General features: G+C 43.7%; 1 long non-coding RNA gene across 16 annotated transcripts in view; it reads left to right on the top strand.

Moving 5' to 3' along the window:
• Positions 1-396: 396 nt before the first annotated feature.
• The window catches only part of LOC307181435, a 2,786,049-nt gene continuing 2,767,680 nt past the window's right edge, over positions 397-18,765 (top strand). For all 16 annotated transcript variants that reach the window (XR_013826763.1, XR_013826764.1, XR_013826765.1 and 13 more), the window contains exon 1: positions 397-463. This is a non-coding gene — a long non-coding RNA (uncharacterized lncRNA). The remainder of the gene's footprint in view (positions 464-18,765) is intronic.

Below are 18,765 nucleotides of genomic sequence, written 5' to 3'. Positions count from 1 at the left end.
ATCCTATCACTGCTGCGTTTATGCCCCTGTACACATGCTTGATTCTCTTTCAGAGACATAGCAATCCATAGGTTTTAAGATACTTACTAGTCAGGTACATTCTTAGGCGTTTAATATGCGGTGTTGAGTCCATTTCGTTGAGCAAGGAGTAGCTCTTGTCTATTCCATATTTGGCTTAAGGAACTTTATCTGTGCTCATTTCAATCTCTGGTTTTATGCAGCACCCCAACTCACTTTTCCCCTTAAGCAAGCATAAGTTGGTTTTCTAAATTTGAGACCCTGTTCTGTTTTAGAATGCAGTTCCTGTGTAGCCAAGTATACATTCCGTGTATTAGTGATATCTTATGATGTTTCTTTTTCTGTGTGACTTATTTCAGTTAGAATCATCGTACCTGAATCCACTCATTATGCTGCTACGGGCCTGATGACATAGATTTCATTGCTGAGTGATACTGTATTGTACGTAAGTACCACAAGTTCTTTATCCATTTTTCACTTTCTGTGATATTGAACTTGTACGGTAAACGAGGTTCTTGTAAACGGAGGCGTCCCAAACTTTGGGGTGGTTGTGTCTTTTTGATTTTAATTTCCCTAAGCTATAGGACCATAAGTGGAAGTGCCCTAGGCTCTGTTGCTTTGTTTTTTAGATGTTTCAGGAAACACCATACACTTCTCCTGAGTGTCTGTTGGCAATTTACATCCCGCCCATCAGCATAACAAGGCTCCCAGTTCTCCATGGCCTGTCCTGCCTTTCTGGATTTTACACTTTTTTCAGATGGCCCTTTTGACCGGGGGGAAGTGAGACTTCATTGTAGTGCAGATTTCCTTTGCAAGTTTGCTTGGTTGGCCAAAAAGGGCGTATGCATTTTTTCCTGAATATATTCAGGAAAAAACGCATACGCCCTTTTTGGCCAAGTGCATCATTGTGGACGTTCTGCCTCTTTTCCTATGCTTTCAATGCAATTCCAGTCTACCTCCTGAAATCGGTTTCCTGTAATTCTGCCCCGCTTTCAAGTCCTCTTGGCAGCCTTAATTCAGTCTATTTTTGGACGATAGCTGTCATTTATAACTCTGCAGGTTTGTGAATTACAGTGCCCCTGATCTCCTTTCTTCAACTCGCTTTCTTGTGACCTGGCCGCAACACCGCAGGATGTCTTCAGGCCCTAATCTGGTTCTGGCACGGCACGCTGAGCCTTTGGTTAATTCCTCTTCCTGGTGGGAAATGAGAGTTAAATTTGCCCATCCAGACACCTCCAGCTAGTCTCTCATTGGTTCTCGCTATTCCTGTTCATCTTCCACAGAAATTGCAAACTGGGCCAAACAGGAGGTTAAAGGGACTGACTCTCCAAGTGGGGAGAGTGTTAGTAAAGCGTCTGGAATGTTGCACCCGAGTACCAGGGTACGAAAACTGAGACATATTTGAACACGTCTCCCGATCACATGGTTGATCATACTCTGGGTTCCACATGCATGTTTTAGCTGAAGGAAGAATACCTAAAACCTGGGTAGTTGAAACCCGTGGAATGGGTACCATGCAATATGACTTCAAAGGGTCTTCATTTGCTCACCGAACCTCTCCAATCCTATCACTGCTGCGTTTATGCCCCTGTACACATGCTTGATTCTCTTTCAGAGACATAGCAATCCATAGGTTTTAAGATACTTACTAGTCAGGTACATTCTTAGGCGTTTAATATGCGGTGTTGAGTCCATTTCGTTGAGCAAGGAGTAGCTCTTGTCTATTCCATATTTGGCTTAAGGAACTTTATCTGTGCTCATTTCAATCTCTGGTTTTATGCAGCACCCCAACTCACCTTTCCCCTTAAGCAAGCATAAGTTGGTTTTCTAAATTTGAGACCCTGTTCTGTTCTGTAATTCATTTCCTGTGTAGCCAAGTTTCCATTCCGTGTATTACTGATATCTTATGATGTTTCTTTTTCTGTGTGACTTATTTCAGTTAGAATCATCATACCTGAATCCACTCATTGTGCTGCTAAGGGCCTGATGACATAGATTTCATTGCTGAGTGATATTGCTTTGTAAGTGAATACCACAACTTCTTTATCCATTTTTCACTTTCTGCGATGTTGAACTTGTACTGTAAACGAGGTTCTCATAAACAGAGCCGTTCCAAACTTTAGGGTGGCTGTGTCTTTTTGATTTTAATTTCCCTAAGCTATAGGACCATAAGTGGCAGTGCCCTAGGTTCTGTTGCTTTGTTTTTTAGATGTTTCAGGAAACACCATACACTTCTCCTGAGTGTCTGTTGGTAATTTACATCCCGCCCATCAGCATAACAAGGCTCCCAGTTCTCCATGGCCTGTCCTGCCTTTCTGGATTTTACACTTTTTTCAGATGGCCCTTTTGGCCGGGGGGAAGTGAGACTTCATTGTAGTGCAGATTTCCTTTGCAAGCTTGCTTGGTTGGCCAAAAAGGGCGTATGCGTTTTTTCCTGAATATATTCAGGAAAAAACGCATACGCCCTTTTTGGCCAAGTGCATCATTGTGGACGTTCTGCCTCTTTTCCTATGCTTTCAATGCAATTCCAGTCTACCTCCTGAAATCGGTTTCCTGCAATTCTGCCCCGCTTTCAAGTCCTCTTGGCAGCCTTACTTCAGTCTATTTTTGGACGATAGCTGTCATTTATAACTCTGCATGTTTGTGAATTACAGTGCCCCTGAGCTCCTTTCTTCAACTCGCTTTCTTTTGAGCTGGCCGCAACACCGCAGGATGGCTTCAGGCCCTAATCTGGTTCCGGCACGGCACGCTGAGCCTTTGGTTAATTCCTCTTCCTGGTGGGAAATGAGAGTTAAATTTGCCCATCCAGACAACTCCAGCTAGTCTCTCATTGGTTCTCGCTATTCCTGTTCATCTTCCACAGAAATTGCAAACTGGGCCAAACAGGAGGTTAAAGGGACTGACTCTCCAAGTCGGGAGAGTGTTAGTAAAGCGTCTGGAATGTTGCACCCGAGTACCAGGGGAGGAAAACTGAGACATATTTGAACACGTCTCCCGATCACATGGTTGATCATACTCTGGGTTCCACATGCATGTTTTAGCTGAAGGAAGAATACCTTAAACCTGGAGAGTTGAGACCCGTGTAAAGGGTACCATGCAATATGACTTCAAAGGGTCTTCATTTGCTCACCGAACATCTCCAATCCTATCACTGCTGTGTTTATGCCCCTGTACACATGCTTGATTCTCTTTCGGAGACATAGCAATCCATAGGTTTTAAGATACTTACTAGTCAGGTACATTCTTAGGCATTTAATATGCGGTGTTGAGTCCATTTCGTTGAGCAAGGAGTAGCTCTTGTCTATTCCATATTTGGCTTAAGGAACTTTATCTGTGCTCATTTCAATCTCTGGTTTTATGCAGCACCCCAACTCACCTTTCCCCTTAAGCAAGCATAAGTTGGTTTTCTAAATTTGAGACCCTGTTCTGTTCTGTAATTCAGTTCCTGTGTAGCCAAGTTTACATTCCGTGTATTAGTGATATCTTATGATGTTTCTTTTTCTGTGTGACTTATTTCAGTTAGAATCATCGTACCTGAATCCACTCATTATGCTGCTACGGGCCTGATGACATAGATTTCATTGCTGAGTGATACTGCATTGTACGTAAGTACCACAAGTTCTTTATCCATTTTTCACTTTCTGTGATATTGAACTTGTACGGTAAACGAGGTTCTTGTAAACGGAGGCGTCCCAAACTTTGGGGTGGCTGTGTCTTTTTGATTTTAATTTCCCTAAGCTATAGGACCATAAGTGGAAGTGCCCTAGGCTCTGTTGCTTTGTTTTTTAGATGTTTCAGGAAACACCATACACTTCTCCTGAGTGTCTGTTGGCAATTTACATCCCGCCCATCAGCATAACAAGGCTCCCAGTTCTCCATGGCCTGTCCTGCCTTTCTGGATTTTACACTTTTTTCAGATGGCCCTTTTGACCGGGGGGAAGTGAGACTTCATTGTAGTGCAGATTTCCTTTGCAAGTTTGCTTGGTTGGCCAAAAAGGGCGTATGCGTTTTTTCCTGAATATATTCAGGAAAAAACGCATACGCCCTTTTTGGCCAAGTGCATCATTGTGGACGTTCTGCCTCTTTTCCTATGCTTTCAATGCAATTCCAGTCTACCTCCTGAAATCGGTTTCCTGTAATTCTGCCCCGCTTTCAAGTCCTCTTGGCAGCCTTACTTCAGTCTATTTTTGGACGATAGCTGTCATTTATAACTCTGCAGGTTTGTGAATTACAGTGCCCCTGAGCTCCATTCTTCAACTCGCTTTCTTGTGACCTGGCCGCAACACCGCAGGATGTCTTCAGGCCCTAATCTGGTTCTGTAACGGCACGCGGAGCCTTTGGTTAATTCCTCTTCCTGGTGGGAAATGAGAGTTAAATTTGCCCATCCAGACACCTCCAGCTAGTCTCTCATTGGTTCTCGCTATTCCTGTTCATCTTCCACAGAAATTGCAAACTTGGCCAAACAGGAGGTTAAAGGGACTGACTCTCCAAGTCGGGAGAGTGTTAGTAAAGCGTCTGGAATGTTGCACCCGAGTACTAGGGGAGGAAAACTGAGACATATTTGAACACGTCTCCCGATCACTTGGTTGATCATACTCTAGGTTCCACATGCATGTTTTAGCTGAAGGAAGAATACCTTAAACCTGGGTAGTTGAAACCCGTGGAATGGGTACCATGCAATATGACTTCAAAGGGTCTTCATTTGCTCACCGAACCTCTCCAATCCTATCACTGCTGCGTTTATGCCCCTGTACACATGCTTGATTCTCTTTCGGAGACATAGCAATCCATAGGTTTTAAGATACTTACTAGTCAGGTACATTCTTAGGCGTTTAATATGGGGTGTTGAGTCCATTTCGTTGAGCAAGGAGTAGCTCTTGTCTATTCTATATTTGGCTTAAGGAACTTTATCTGTGCTCATATCAATCTCTGGTTTTATGCAGCACCCCAACTCACCTTTCCCCTTAAGCAAGCATAAGTTGGTTTTCTAAATTTGAGACCCTGTTCTGTTCTGTAATTCATTTCCTGTGTAGCCAAGTTTACATTCCGTGTATTACTGATATCTTATGATGTTTCTTTTTCTGTGTGACTTATTTCAGTTAGAATCATCATACCTGAATCCACTCATTGTGCTGCTAAGGGCCTGATGACATAGATTTCATTGCTTGGTGATATTGCTTTGTAAGTAAATACCACAACTTCTTTATCCATTTTTCACTTTCTGCGATGTTGAACTTGTACTGTAAACGAGGTTCTTGTAAACAGAGGCGTCCCAAACTTTGGGGTGGCTGTGTCTTTTTGATTTTAATTTCCCTAAGCTATAGGACCATAAGTGGCATTGCCCTAGGCTCTGTTGCTTTGTTTTTTAGATGTTTCAGGAAACACCATACACTTCTCCCGAGTGTCTGTTGGCAATTTACATCCCGCCCATCAGCATAACAAGGCTCCCAGTTCTCCATGGCCTGTCCTGCCTTTCTGGATTTTACACTTTTTTCAGATGGCCCTTTTGACCGGGGGGAAGTGAGACTTCATTGTAGTGCAGATTTCCTTTGCAAGCTTGCTTGGTTGGCCAAAAAGTGCGTATGCGTTTTTTCCTGAATATATTCAGGAAAAAACGCATACGCCCTTTTTGGCCAAGTGCATCATTTTGGACGTTCTGCCTCTTTTCCTATGCTTTCAATGCAATTCCAGTCTACCTCCTGAAATCGGGTTCCTGCAATTCTGCCCCGCTTTCAAGTCCTCTTGGCAGCCTTACTTCAGTCTATTTTTGGACGATAGCTGTCATTTATAACTCTGCAGGTTTGTGAATTACAGTGCCCCTGAGCTCCTTTCTTCAACTCGCTTTCTTCTGAGCTGGCCGCAACACCGCAGGATGGCTTCAGGCCCTAATCTGGTTCTGGCACGGCACGCTGAGCCTTTGGTTAATTCCTCTTCCTGGTGGGAAATGAGAGTTAAATTTGCCCGTTCAGACACCTCCAGCCAGTCTCTCATTGGTTCTCGCTATTCCTGTTCATCTTCCACAGAAATTGCAAACTGGGCCAAACAGGAGGTTAAAGGGACTGACTCTCCAAGTGGGGAGAGTGTTAGTAAAGCATCTGGAATGTTGCACCCGAGTACCAGGGTACGAAAACTGAGACATATTTGAACACGTCTCCCGATCACATGGTTGATCATACTCTAGGTTCCACATGCATGTTTTAGCTGAAGGAAGAATACCTTAAACCTGGGTAGTTGAAACCCGTGGAATGGGTACCATGCAATATGACTTCAAAGGGTCTTCATTTGCTCACCGAACATCTCCAATCCTATCACTGCTGCGTTTATGCCCCTGTACACATGCTTGATTCTCTTTCGGAGACATAGCAATCCATAGGTTTTAAGATACTTACTAGTCAGGTACATTCTTAGGCGTTTAATATGCGGTGTTGAGTCCATTTCGTTGAGCAAGGAGTAGCTCTTGTCTATTCCATATTTGGCTTAAGGAACTTTATCTGTGCTCATTTCAATCTCTGGTTTTATGCAGCACCCCAACTCACCTTTCCCCTTAAGCAAGCATAAGTTGGTTTTCTAAATTTGAGACCTTGTTCTGTTCTGTAATTCAGTTCCTGTGTAGCCAAGTTTACATTCCGTGTATTACTGATATCTTATGATGTTTCTTTTTCTGTGTGACTTATTTCAGTTAGAATCATCATACCTGAATCCACTCATTGTGCTGCTAAGGGCCTGATGACACAGATTTCATTGCTGAGTGATATTGCTTTGTAAGTAAATACCACAACTTCTTTATCCATTTTTCACTTTCTGCGATGTTGAACTTGTACTGTAAACGATGTTCTTGTAAACAGAGGCGTCCCAAACTTTGGGGTGGCTGTGTCTTTTTGATTTTAATTTCCCTAAGCTATAGGACCATAAGTGGCAGTGCCCTAGGCTCTGTTGCTTTGTTTTTTAGATGTTTCAGGAAACACCATACACTTCTCCCGAGTGTCTGTTGGCAATTTACATCCCGCCCATCAGCATAACAAGGCTCCCAGTTCTCCATGGCCTGTCCTGCCTTTCTGGATTTTACACTTTTTTCAGATGGCCCTTTTGACCGGGGGGAAGTGAGACTTCATTGTAGTGCAGATTTCCTTTGCAAGCTTGCTTGGTTGGCCAAAAAGAGCGTATGCGTTTTTTCCTGAATATATTCAGGAAAAAACGCATACGCCCTTTTTGGCCAAGTGCATCATTGTGGACGTTCTGCCTCTTTTCCTATGCTTTCAATGCAATTCCAGTCTACCTCCTGAAATCGGTTTCCTGCAATTCTGCCCCGCTTTCAAGTCCTCTTGGCAGCCTTACTTCAGTCTATTTTTGGACGATAGCTGTCATTTATAACTCTGCAGGTTTGTGAATTACAGTGCCCCTGAGCTCCTTTCTTCAACTTGCTTTCTTTTGAGCTGGCGGAAACACCGCAGGATGGCTTCAGGCCCTAATCTGGTTCCGGCATGGCACGCTAAGCCTTTGGTTATTTCCTCTTCCTGGTGGGAAATGAGAGTTAAATTTGCCCGTCCAGACACCTCCAGCTAGCCTCTCATTGGTTCTCGCTATTCCTGTTCATCTTCTGCAGAAATTGCAAACTGGACCAAACAGGAGGTTAAAGGCGCTGACTCTCCAAGTGGGGAGAGTGTTAGTAAAGCGTCTGGAATGTTGCACCCGAGTACCAGGGTACGAAAACTGAGACATATTTGAACACGTCTCCCGTTCACATGGTTGATCATACTTGGGTTCCACATGCATGTTTTAGCTGAAGGAAGAATACCTTAAACCTGGAGAGTTGAGACCCGTGTAATGGGTACCATGCAATATGACTTCAAAGTGTCTTCATTTGCTCACCGAACCTCTCCAATCCTATCACTGCTGCGTTTATGCCCCTGTACACACGCTTGATTTCCTTTCGGAGACATAGCAATCCATAGGTTTTAAGATACTTACTAGTCAGGTACATTCTTAGGCGTTTAATATGCGGTGTTGAGTCCATTTCATTGAGCAAGGAGTAGCTCTTGTCTATTCCATATTTGGCTTAAGGAACTTTATCTGTGCTCATTTCAATCTCTGGTTTTATGCAGCACCCCAACTCACCTTTCCCCTTAAGCAAGCATAAGTTGGTTTTCTAAATTTGTGACCCTGTTCTGTTCTGTAATTCAGTTCCTGTGTAGCCAACTTTACATTCCGTGTATTACTGATATCTTATGATGTTTCTTTTTCTGTGTGACTTATTTCAGTTAGAATCATCATACCTGAATCCACTCATTGTGCTGCTAAAGGCCTGATGACATAGATTTCATTGCTGAGTGATATTGCTTTGTAAGTAAATACCACAACTTCTTTATCCATTTTTCACTTTCTGCGATGTTGAACTTGTACTGTAAACGAGGTTCTTGTAAACAGAGGCGTCCCAAACTTTGGGGTGGCTGTGTCTTTTTGATTTTAATTTCCCTAAGCTATAGGACCATAAGTGGAACTGCCCTAGGCTCTGTTGCTTTGTTTTTTAGATGTTTCAGGAAACACCATACACTTCTCCCGAGTGGTTGTTGGCAATTTACATCCCGTCCATCAGCATAACAAGGCTCCCAGTTCTCCATGGCCTGTCCTGCCTTTCTGGATTTTACACTTTTTTCAGATGGCCCTTTTGACCGGGGGGAAGTGAGACTTCATTGTAGTGCAGATTTCCTTTGCAAGCTTGCTTGGTTGGCCAAAAAGGGCGTATGCGTTTTTTCCTGAATATATTCAGGAAAAAACGCATACGCCCTTTTTGGCCAAGTGCATCATTGTGGACGTTCTGCCTCTTTTCCTATGCTTTCAATGCAATTCCAGTCTACCTCCTGAAATCGGTTTCCTGCATTTCTGCCCCGCTTTCAAGTCCTCTTGGCAGCCTTACTTCAGTCTATTTTTGGACGATAGCTGTCATTTATAACTCTGCAGGTTTGTGAATTACAGTGCCCCTGAGCTCCTTTCTTCAACTCGCTTTCTTGTGACCTGGCCGCAACACCGCAGGATGGCTTCAGGCCCTAATCTGGTTCCGGCACGGCATGCTGAGCCTTTGGTTAATTCCTCTTCCTGGTGGGAAATGAGAGTTAAATTTGCCCGTCCAGACACCTCCAGCCAGTCTCTCATTGGTTCTCGCCATTCCTGTTCATCTTCCTCAGAAATTGCAAACTGGGCCAAACAGGAGGTTAAAGGGACTGACTCTCCAAGTGGGGAGAGTGTTAGTAAAGCGTCTGGAATGTTGCACCCGAGTACCAGGGGAGGAAAACTGAGACATATTTGAACACGTCTCCCGTTCACATGGTTGATCATACTTGGGTTCCACATGCATGTTTTAGCTGAAGGAAGAATACCTTAAACCTGGAGAGTGAAGACCCGTGGAATGGGTACCATGCAATATGACTTCAAAGGGTCTTCATTTGCTCACCGAACCTCTCCAATCCTATCACTGCTGCGTTTATGCCCCTGTACACATGCTTGATTCTCTTTCGGAGACATAGCAATCCATAGGTTTTAAGATACTTACTAGTCAGGTACATTCTTAGGCGTTTAATATGCGGTGTTGAGTCCATTTCGTTGAGCAAGGAGTAGCTCTTGTCTATTCCATATTTGACTTAAGGAACTTTATCTGTGCTCATTTCAATCTCTGGTTTTATGCAGCACCCCAACTCACCTTTCCCCTTAAGCAAGCATAAGTTGGTTTTCTAAATTTGAGACCCTGTTCTGTTCTGTAATTCAGTTCCTGTGTAGCCAAGTTTACATTCCGTGTATTACTGATATCTTATGATGTTTCTTTTTCTGTGTGACTTATTTCAGTTAGAATCATCATACCTGAATCCACTCATTGTGCTGCTAAGGGCCTGATGACATAGATTTCATTGCTGAGTGATATTGCTTTGTAAGTGAATACCACAACTTCTTTATCCATTTTTCACTTTCTGCGATGTTGAACTTGTACTGTAAACGAGGTTCTCATAAACAGAGCCGTTCCAAACTTTAGGGTGGCTGTGTCTTTTTGATTTTAATTTCCCTAATCTATAGGACCATAAGTGGAAGTGCCCTAGGTTCTGTTGCTTTGTTTTTTAGATGTTTCAGGAAACACCATACACTTCTCCTGAGTGTCTGTTGGTAATTTACATCCCGCCCATCAGCATAACAAGGCTCCCAGTTCTCCATGGCCTGTCCTGCCTTTCTGGATTTTACACTTTTTTCAGATGGCCCTTTTGACCGGGGGGAAGTGAGACTTCATTGTAGTGCAGATTTCCTTTGCAAGCTTGCTTGGTTGGCCAAAAAGGGCGTATGCGTTTTTTCCTGAATATATTCAGGAAAAAACGCATACGCCCTTTTTGGCCAAGTGCATCATTGTGGACGTTCTGCCTCTTTTCCTATGCTTTCAATGCAATTCCAGTCTACCTCCTGAAATCGGTTTCCTGCAATTCTGCCCCGCTTTCAAGTCCTCTTGGCAGCCTTACTTCAGTCTATTTTTGGACGATAGCTGTCATTTATAACTCTGCAGGTTTGTGAATTACAGTGCCCCTGAGCTCCTTTCTTCAACTCGCTTTCTTTTGAGCTGGCCGCAACACCGCAGGATGGCTTCAGGCCCTAATCTGGTTCCGGCACGGCACGCTGAGCCTTTGGTTAATTCCTCTTCCTGGTGGGAAATGAGAGTTAAATTTGCCCATCCAGACAACTCCAGCTAGTCTCTCATTGGTTCTCGCTATTCCTGTTCATCTTCCACAGAAATTGCAAACTGGGCCAAACAGGAGGTTAAAGGGACTGACTCTCCAAGTCGGGAGAGTGTTAGTAAAGCGTCTGGAATGTTGCACCCGAGTACCAGGGGAGGAAAACTGAGACATATTTGAACACGTCTCCCGATCACATGGTTGATCATACTCTGGGTTCCACATGCATGTTTTAGCTGAAGGAAGAATACCTAAAACCTGGGTAGTTGAAACCCGTGGAATGGGTACCATGCAATATGACTTCAAAGGGTCTTCATTTGCTCACCGAACCTCTCCAATCCTATCACTGCTGTGTTTATGCCCCTGTACACATGCTTGATTCTCTTTCGGAGACATAGCAATCCATAGGTTTTAAGATACTTACTAGTCAGGTACATTCTTAGGCATTTAATATGCGGTGTTGAGTCCATTTCGTTGAGCAAGGAGTAGCTCTTGTCTATTCCATATTTGGCTTAAGGAACTTTATCTGTGCTCATTTCAATCTCTGGTTTTATGCAGCACCCCAACTCACCTTTCCCCTTAAGCAAGCATAAGTTGGTTTTCTAAATTTGAGACCCTGTTCTGTTCTGTAATTCAGTTCCTGTGTAGCCAAGTTTACATTCCGTGTATTAGTGATATCTTATGATGTTTCTTTTTCTGTGTGACTTATTTCAGTTAGAATCATCGTACCTGAATCCACTCATTATGCTGCTACGGGCCTGATGACATAGATTTCATTGCTGAGTGATACTGCATTGTACGTAAGTACCACAAGTTCTTTATCCATTTTTCACTTTCTGTGATATTGAACTTGTACGGTAAACGAGGTTCTTGTAAACGGAGGCGTCCCAAACTTTGGGGTGGCTGTGTCTTTTTGATTTTAATTTCCCTAAGCTATAGGACCATAAGTGGAAGTGCCCTAGGCTCTGTTGCTTTGTTTTTTAGATGTTTCAGGAAACACCATACACTTCTCCCGAGTGTCTGTTGGCAATTTACATCCCGCCCATCAGCATAACAAGGCTCCCAGTTCTCCATGGCCTGTCCTGCCTTTCTGGATTTTACACTTTTTTCAGATGGCCCTTTTGACCGGGGGGAAGTGAGACTTCATTGTAGTGCAGATTTCCTTTGCAAGTTTGCTTGGTTGGCCAAAAAGGGCGTATGCGTTTTTTCCTGAATATATTCAGGAAAAAACGCATACGCCCTTTTTGGCCAAGTGCATCATTGTGGACGTTCTGCCTCTTTTCCTATGCTTTCAATGCAATTCCAGTCTACCTCCTGAAATCGGTTTCCTGTAATTCTGCCCCGCTTTCAAGTCCTCTTGGCAGCCTTACTTCAGTCTATTTTTGGACGATAGCTGTCATTTATAACTCTGCAGGTTTGTGAATTACAGTGCCCCTGAGCTCCATTCTTCAACTCGCTTTCTTGTGACCTGGCCGCAACACCGCAGGATGTCTTCAGGCCCTAATCTGGTTCTGTAACGGCACGCGGAGCCTTTGGTTAATTCCTCTTCCTGGTGGGAAATGAGAGTTAAATTTGCCCATCCAGACACCTCCAGCTAGTCTCTCATTGGTTCTCGCTATTCCTGTTCATCTTCCACAGAAATTGCAAACTTGGCCAAACAGGAGGTTAAAGGGACTGACTCTCCAAGTCGGGAGAGTGTTACTAAAGCGTCTGGAATGTTGCACCCGAGTACTAGGGGAGGAAAACTGAGACATATTTGAACACGTCTCCCGATCACTTGGTTGATCATACTCTAGGTTCCACATGCATGTTTTAGCTGAAGGAAGAATACCTGAAACCTGGGTAGTTGAAACCCGTGGAATGGGTACCATGCAATATGACTTCAAAGGGTCTTCATTTGCTCACCGAACCTCTCCAATCCTATCACTGCTGCGTTTATGCCCCTGTACACATGCTTGATTCTCTTTCGGAGACATAGCAATCCATAGGTTTTAAGATACTTACTAGTCAGGTACATTCTTAGGCGTTTAATATGGGGTGTTGAGTCCATTTCGTTGAGCAAGGAGTAGCTCTTGTCTATTCCATATTTGGCTTAAGGAACTTTATCTGTGCTCATATCAATCTCTGGTTTTATGCAGCACCCCAACTCACCTTTCCCCTTAAGCAAGCATAAGTTGGTTTTCTAAATTTGAGACCCTGTTCTGTTCTGTAATTCATTTCCTGTGTAGCCAAGTTTACATTCCGTGTATTACTGATATCTTATGATGTTTCTTTTTCTGTGTGACTTATTTCAGTTAGAATCATCATACCTGAATCCACTCATTGTGCTGCTAAGGGCCTGATGACACAGATTTCATTGCTTGGTGATATTGCTTTGTAAGTAAATACCACAACTTCTTTATCCATTTTTCACTTTCTGCGATGTTGAACTTGTATTGTAAACGAGGTTCTTGTAAACAGAGGCGTCCCAAACTTTGGGGTGGCTGTGTCTTTTTGATTTTAATTTCCCTAAGCTATAGGACCATAAGTGGCATTGCCCTAGGCTCTGTTGCTTTGTTTTTTAGATGTTTCAGGAAACACCATACACTTCTCCCGAATGTCTGTTGGCAATTTACATCCCGCCCATCAGCATAACAAGGCTCCCAGTTCTCCATGGCCTGTCCTGCCTTTCTGGATTTTACACTTTTTTCAGATGGCCCTTTTGACCGGGGGGAAGTGAGACTTCATTGTAGTGCAGATTTCCTTTGCAAGCTTGCTTGGTTGGCCAAAAAGTGCGTATGCGTTTTTTCCTGAATATATTCAGGAAAAAACGCATACGCCCTTTTTGGCCAAGTGCATCATTGTGGACGTTCTGCCTCTTTTCCTATGCTTTCAATGCAATTCCAGTCTACCTCCTGAAATCGGTTTCCTGCAATTCTGCCCCGCTTTTAAGTCCTCTTGGCAGCCTTACTTCAGTCTATTTTTGGACGATAGCTGTCATTTATAACTCTGCAGGTTTGTGAATTACAGTGCCCCTGAGCTCCTTTCTTCAACTCGCTTTCTTTTGAGCTGGCGGAAACACCGCAGGATGGCTTCAGGCCCTAATCTGGTTCCGGCACGGCACGCTAAGCCTTTGGTTATTTCCTCTTCCTGGTGGGAAATGAGAGTTAAATTTGCCCGTCCAGACACCTCCAGCTAGCCTCTCATTGGTTCTCGCTATTCCTGTTCATCTTCTGCAGAAATTGCAAACTGGGCCAAACAGGAGGTTAAAGGCGCTGACTCTCCAAGTGGGGAGAGTGTTAGTAAAGCGTCTGGAATGTTGCACCCGAGTACCAGGGTACGAAAACTGAGACATATTTGAACACGTCTCCCGTTCACATGGTTGATCATACTTGGGTTCCACATGCATGTTTTAGCTGAAGGAAGAATACCTTAAACCTGGAGAGTTGAGACCCGTGTAATGGGTACCATGCAATATGACTTCAAAGTGTCTTCATTTGCTCACCGAACCTCTCCAATCCTATCACTGCTGCGTTTATGCCCCTGTACACACGCTTGATTTCCTTTCGGAGACATAGCAATCCATAGGTTTTAAGATACTTACTAGTCAGGTACATTCTTAGGCGTTTAATATGCGGTGTTGAGTCCATTTCATTGAGCAAGGAGTAGCTCTTGTCTATTCCATATTTGGCTTAAGGAACTTTATCTGTGCTCATTTCAATCTCTGGTTTTATGCAGCACCCCAACTCACCTTTCCCCTTAAGCAAGCATAAGTTGGTTTTCTAAATTTGTGACCCTGTTCTGTTCTGTAATTCAGTTCCTGTGTAGCCAACTTTACATTCCGTGTATTACTGATATCTTATGATGTTTCTTTTTCTGTGTGACTTATTTCAGTTAGAATCATCATACCTGAATCCACTCATTGTGCTGCTAAAGGCCTGATGACATAGATTTCATTGCTGAGTGATATTGCTTTGTAAGTAAATACCACAACTTCTTTATCCATTTTTCACTTTCTGCGATGTTGAACTTGTACTGTAAACGAGGTTCTTGTAAACAGAGGCGTCCCAAACTTTGGGTTGGCTGTGTCTTTTTGATTTTAATTTCCCTAAGCTATAGGACCATAAGTGGAACTGCCCTAGGCTCTGTTGCTTTGTTTTTTAGATGTTTCAGGAAACACCATACACTTCTCCCGAGTGTCTGTTGGCAATTTACATCCCGCCCATCAGCATAACAAGGCTCCCAGTTCTCCATGGCCTGTCCTGCCTTTCTGGATTTTACACTTTTTTCAGATGGCCCTTTTGACCGGGGGGAAGTGAGACTTCATTGTAGTGCAGATTTCCTTTGCAAGCTTGCTTGGTTGGCCAAAAAGGGCGTATGCGTTTTTTCCTGAATATATTCAGGAAAAAACGCATACGCCCTTTTTGGCCAAGTGCATCATTGTGGACGTTCTGCCTCTTTTCCTATGCTTTCAATGCAATTCCAGTCTACCTCCTGAAATCGGTTTCCTGCATTTCTGCCCCGCTTTCAAGTCCTCTTGGCAGCCTTACTTCAGTCTATTTTTGGACGATAGCTGTCATTTATAACTCTGCAGGTTTGTGAATTACAGTGCCCCTGAGCTCCTTTCTTCAACTCGCTTTCTTGTGACCTGGCTGCAACACCGCAGGATGGCTTCAGGCCCTAATCTGGTTCCGGCCCGGCATGCTGAGCCTTTGGTTAATTCCTCTTCCTGGTGGGAAATGAGAGTTAAATTTGCCCGTCCAGACACCTCCAGCCAGTCTCTCATTGGTTCTCGCCATTCCTGTTCATCTTCCGCAGAAATTGCAAACTGGGCCAAACAGGAGGTTAAAGGCGCTGACTCTCCAAGTGGGGAGAGTGTTAGTAAAGCGTCTGGAATGTTGCACCCGAGTACCAGGGGAGGAAAACTGAGACATATTTGAACACGTCTCCCGTTCACATGGTTGATCATACTTGGGTTCCACATGCATGTTTTAGCTGAAGGAAGAATACCTTAAACCTGGAGAGTGAAGACCCGTGGAATGGGTACCATGCAATATGACTTCAAAGGGTCTTCATTTGCTCACCGAACCTCTCCAATCCTATCACTGCTGCGTTTATGCCCCTGTACACATGCTTGATTCTCTTTCGGAGACATAGCAATCCATAGGTTTTAAGATACTTACTAGTCAGGTACATTCTTAGGCGTTTAATATGCGGTGTTGAGTCCATTTCGTTGAGCAAGGAGTAGCTCTTGTCTATTCCATATTTGACTTAAGGAACTTTATCTGTGCTCATTTCAATCTCTGGTTTTATGCAGCACCCCAACTCACCTTTACCCTTAAGCAAGCATAAGTTGGTTTTCTAAATTTGAGACCCTGTTGTGTTCTGTAATTCAGTTCCTGTGTAGCCAAGTTTACATTCCATGTATTACTGATATCTTATGATGTTTCTTTTTCTGTGTGACTTATTTCAGTTAGAATCATCATACCTGAATCCACTCATTGTGCTGCTAAGGGCCTGATGACACAGATTTCATTGCTGAGTGATATTGCTTTGTAAGTAAATACCACAACTTCTTTATCCATTTTTCACTTTCTGCGATGTTGAACTTGTACTGTAAACGAGGTTCTTGTAAACAGAGCCGTTCCAAACTTTGGGGTGGCTGTGTCTTTTTGATTTTAATTTCCCTAAGCTATAGGACCATAAGTGGAAGTGCCCTAGGTTCTGTTGCTTTGTTTTTTAGATGTTTCAGGAAACACCATACACTTCTCCCGAGTGTCTGTTGGCAATTTACATCCCGCCCATCAGCATAACAAGGCTCCCAGTTCTCCATGGCCTGTCCTGCCTTTCTGGATTTTACACTTTTTTCAGATGGCCCTTTTGACCGTGGGGAAGTGAGACTTCATTGTAGTGCAGATTTCCTTTGCAAGCTTGCTTGGTTGGCCAAAAAGGGCGTATGCGTTTTTTCCTGAATATATTCAGGAAAAAACGCATACGCCCTTTTTGGCCAAGTGCATCATTGTGGACGTTCTGCCTCTTTTCCTATGCTTTCAATGCAATTCCAGTCTACCTCCTGAAATCGGTTTCCTGCAATTCTGCCCCGCTTTCAAGTCCTCTTGGCAGCCTTACTTCAGTCTATTTTTGGACGATAGCTGTCATTTATAACTCTGCAGGTTTGTGAATTACAGTGCCCCTGAGCTCCTTTCTTCAACTCGCTTTCTTGTGACCTGGCCGCAACACCGCAGGATGGCTTCAGGCCCTAATCTGGTTCTGGCACGGCACACTGAGCCTTTGGTTAATTCCTCTTCCTGGTGGGAAATGAGAGTTAAATTTGCCTGTCCAGACACCTCCAGCTAGTCTCTCATTGGTTCTCGCTATTCCTGTTCATCTTCCGCAGAAATTGCAAACTGGGCCAAACAGGAGGTTAAAGGGACTGACTCTCCAAGTCGGGAGAGTGTTAGTAAAGCGTCTGGAATGTTGCACCCGAGTACCAGGGGACGAAAACTGAGACATATTTGAACACGTCTCCCGATCACATGGTTGATCATACTCTAGGTTCCACATGCATGTTTTAGCTGAAGGAAGAATACCTTAAACCTGGGTAGTTGAAACCCGTGGAATGGGTACCATGCAATATGACTTCAAAGGGTCTTCAGTTGCTCACCAAACCTCTCCAATCCTATCACTGCTGCGTTTATGCCCCTGTACACATGCTTGATTCTCTTTCGGAGACATAGCAATCCGTAGGTTTTAAGATACTTACAAGTCAGGTACATTCTTAGGCGTTTAATATGCGGTGTTGAGTCCATTTCGTTGAGCAAGGAGTAGCTCTTGTCTATTCCATATTTGGCTTAAGGAACTTTATCTGTGCTCATTTCAATCTCTGGTTTTATGCAGCACCCCAACTCACCTTTCCCCTTAAGCAAGCATAAGTTGGTTTTCTAAATTTGAGACCCTGTTCTGTTCTGTAATTCAGTTCCTGTGTAGCCAAGTTTACATTCCATGTATTACTGATATCTTATGATGTTTCTTTTTCTGTGTGACTTATTTCAGTTAGAATCATCACACCTGAATCCACTCATTGTGCTGCTAAGGGCCTGATGACACAGATTTCATTGCTGAGTGATATTGCTTTGTAAGTAAATACCACAACTTCTTTATCCATTTTTCACTTTCTGCGATGTTGAACTTGTACTGTAAACGAGGTTCTTGTAAACAGAGGAGTCCCAAACTTTGGGGTGGCTGTGTCTTTTTGATTTTAATTTCCCTAAGCTATAGGACCATAAGTGGAAGTGCCCTAGGCTCTGTTGCTTTACTTTTTAGATGTTTCAGGAAACACCATACACTTCTCAGGAGTGTCTGTTGACAATTTACATCCCGCCCATCAGCATAACAAGGCTCCCAGTTCTCCATGGCCTGTCCTGCCTTTCTGGATTTTACACCTTTTTCAGATGGCCCTTTTGACCGGGGGGAAGTGAGACTTCTTTGTAGTGCAGATTTCCTTTGCAAGCTTGCTTGGTTGGCCAAAAAGGGCGTATGCGTTTTTTCCTGAATATATTCAGGAAAAAACGCATACGCCCTTTTTGCCAAGTCCATCATTGTGGACGTTCTGCCTCTTTTCCTATGCTTTCAATGCAATTCCAGTCTACCTCCTGAAATCGGTTTCCTGCAATTCTGCCCTGCTTTCAAGTCCTCTTGGCAGCCTTACTTCAGTCTATTTTTGGACGATAGCTGTCATTTATAACTCTGCAGGTTTGTGAATTACAGTGCCCCTGAGCTCCTTTCTTCAACTCGCTTTCTTGTGACCTGGCCGCAACACCGCAGGATGGCTTCAGGCCCTAATCTGGTTCCGGCACGGCACGCTGAGCCTTTGGTTAATTCCTCTTCCTGGTGGGAAATGAGAGTTAAATTTGCCCGTCCAGACACCTCCAGCTAGTCTCCCATTGGTTCTCCCTATTCCTGTTCATCTTCCGCAGAAATTGCAAACTGGGCCAAACAGGAGGTTAAGGGTGCTGACTCTCCAAGTGGGGAGAGTGTTAATAAAGCATCTGGAATGTTGCACCAG

This window comes from Stenella coeruleoalba (assembly GCF_951394435.1).
Source record: "Stenella coeruleoalba genome assembly, contig: scaffold_29, whole genome shotgun sequence".
Classification (NCBI taxonomy): Eukaryota; Metazoa; Chordata; class Mammalia; order Artiodactyla; family Delphinidae; genus Stenella; species Stenella coeruleoalba.
The sequence above is the reverse complement of the archived record's forward strand: the minus strand, read 5'-3'. Positions and strand labels throughout refer to the sequence as shown.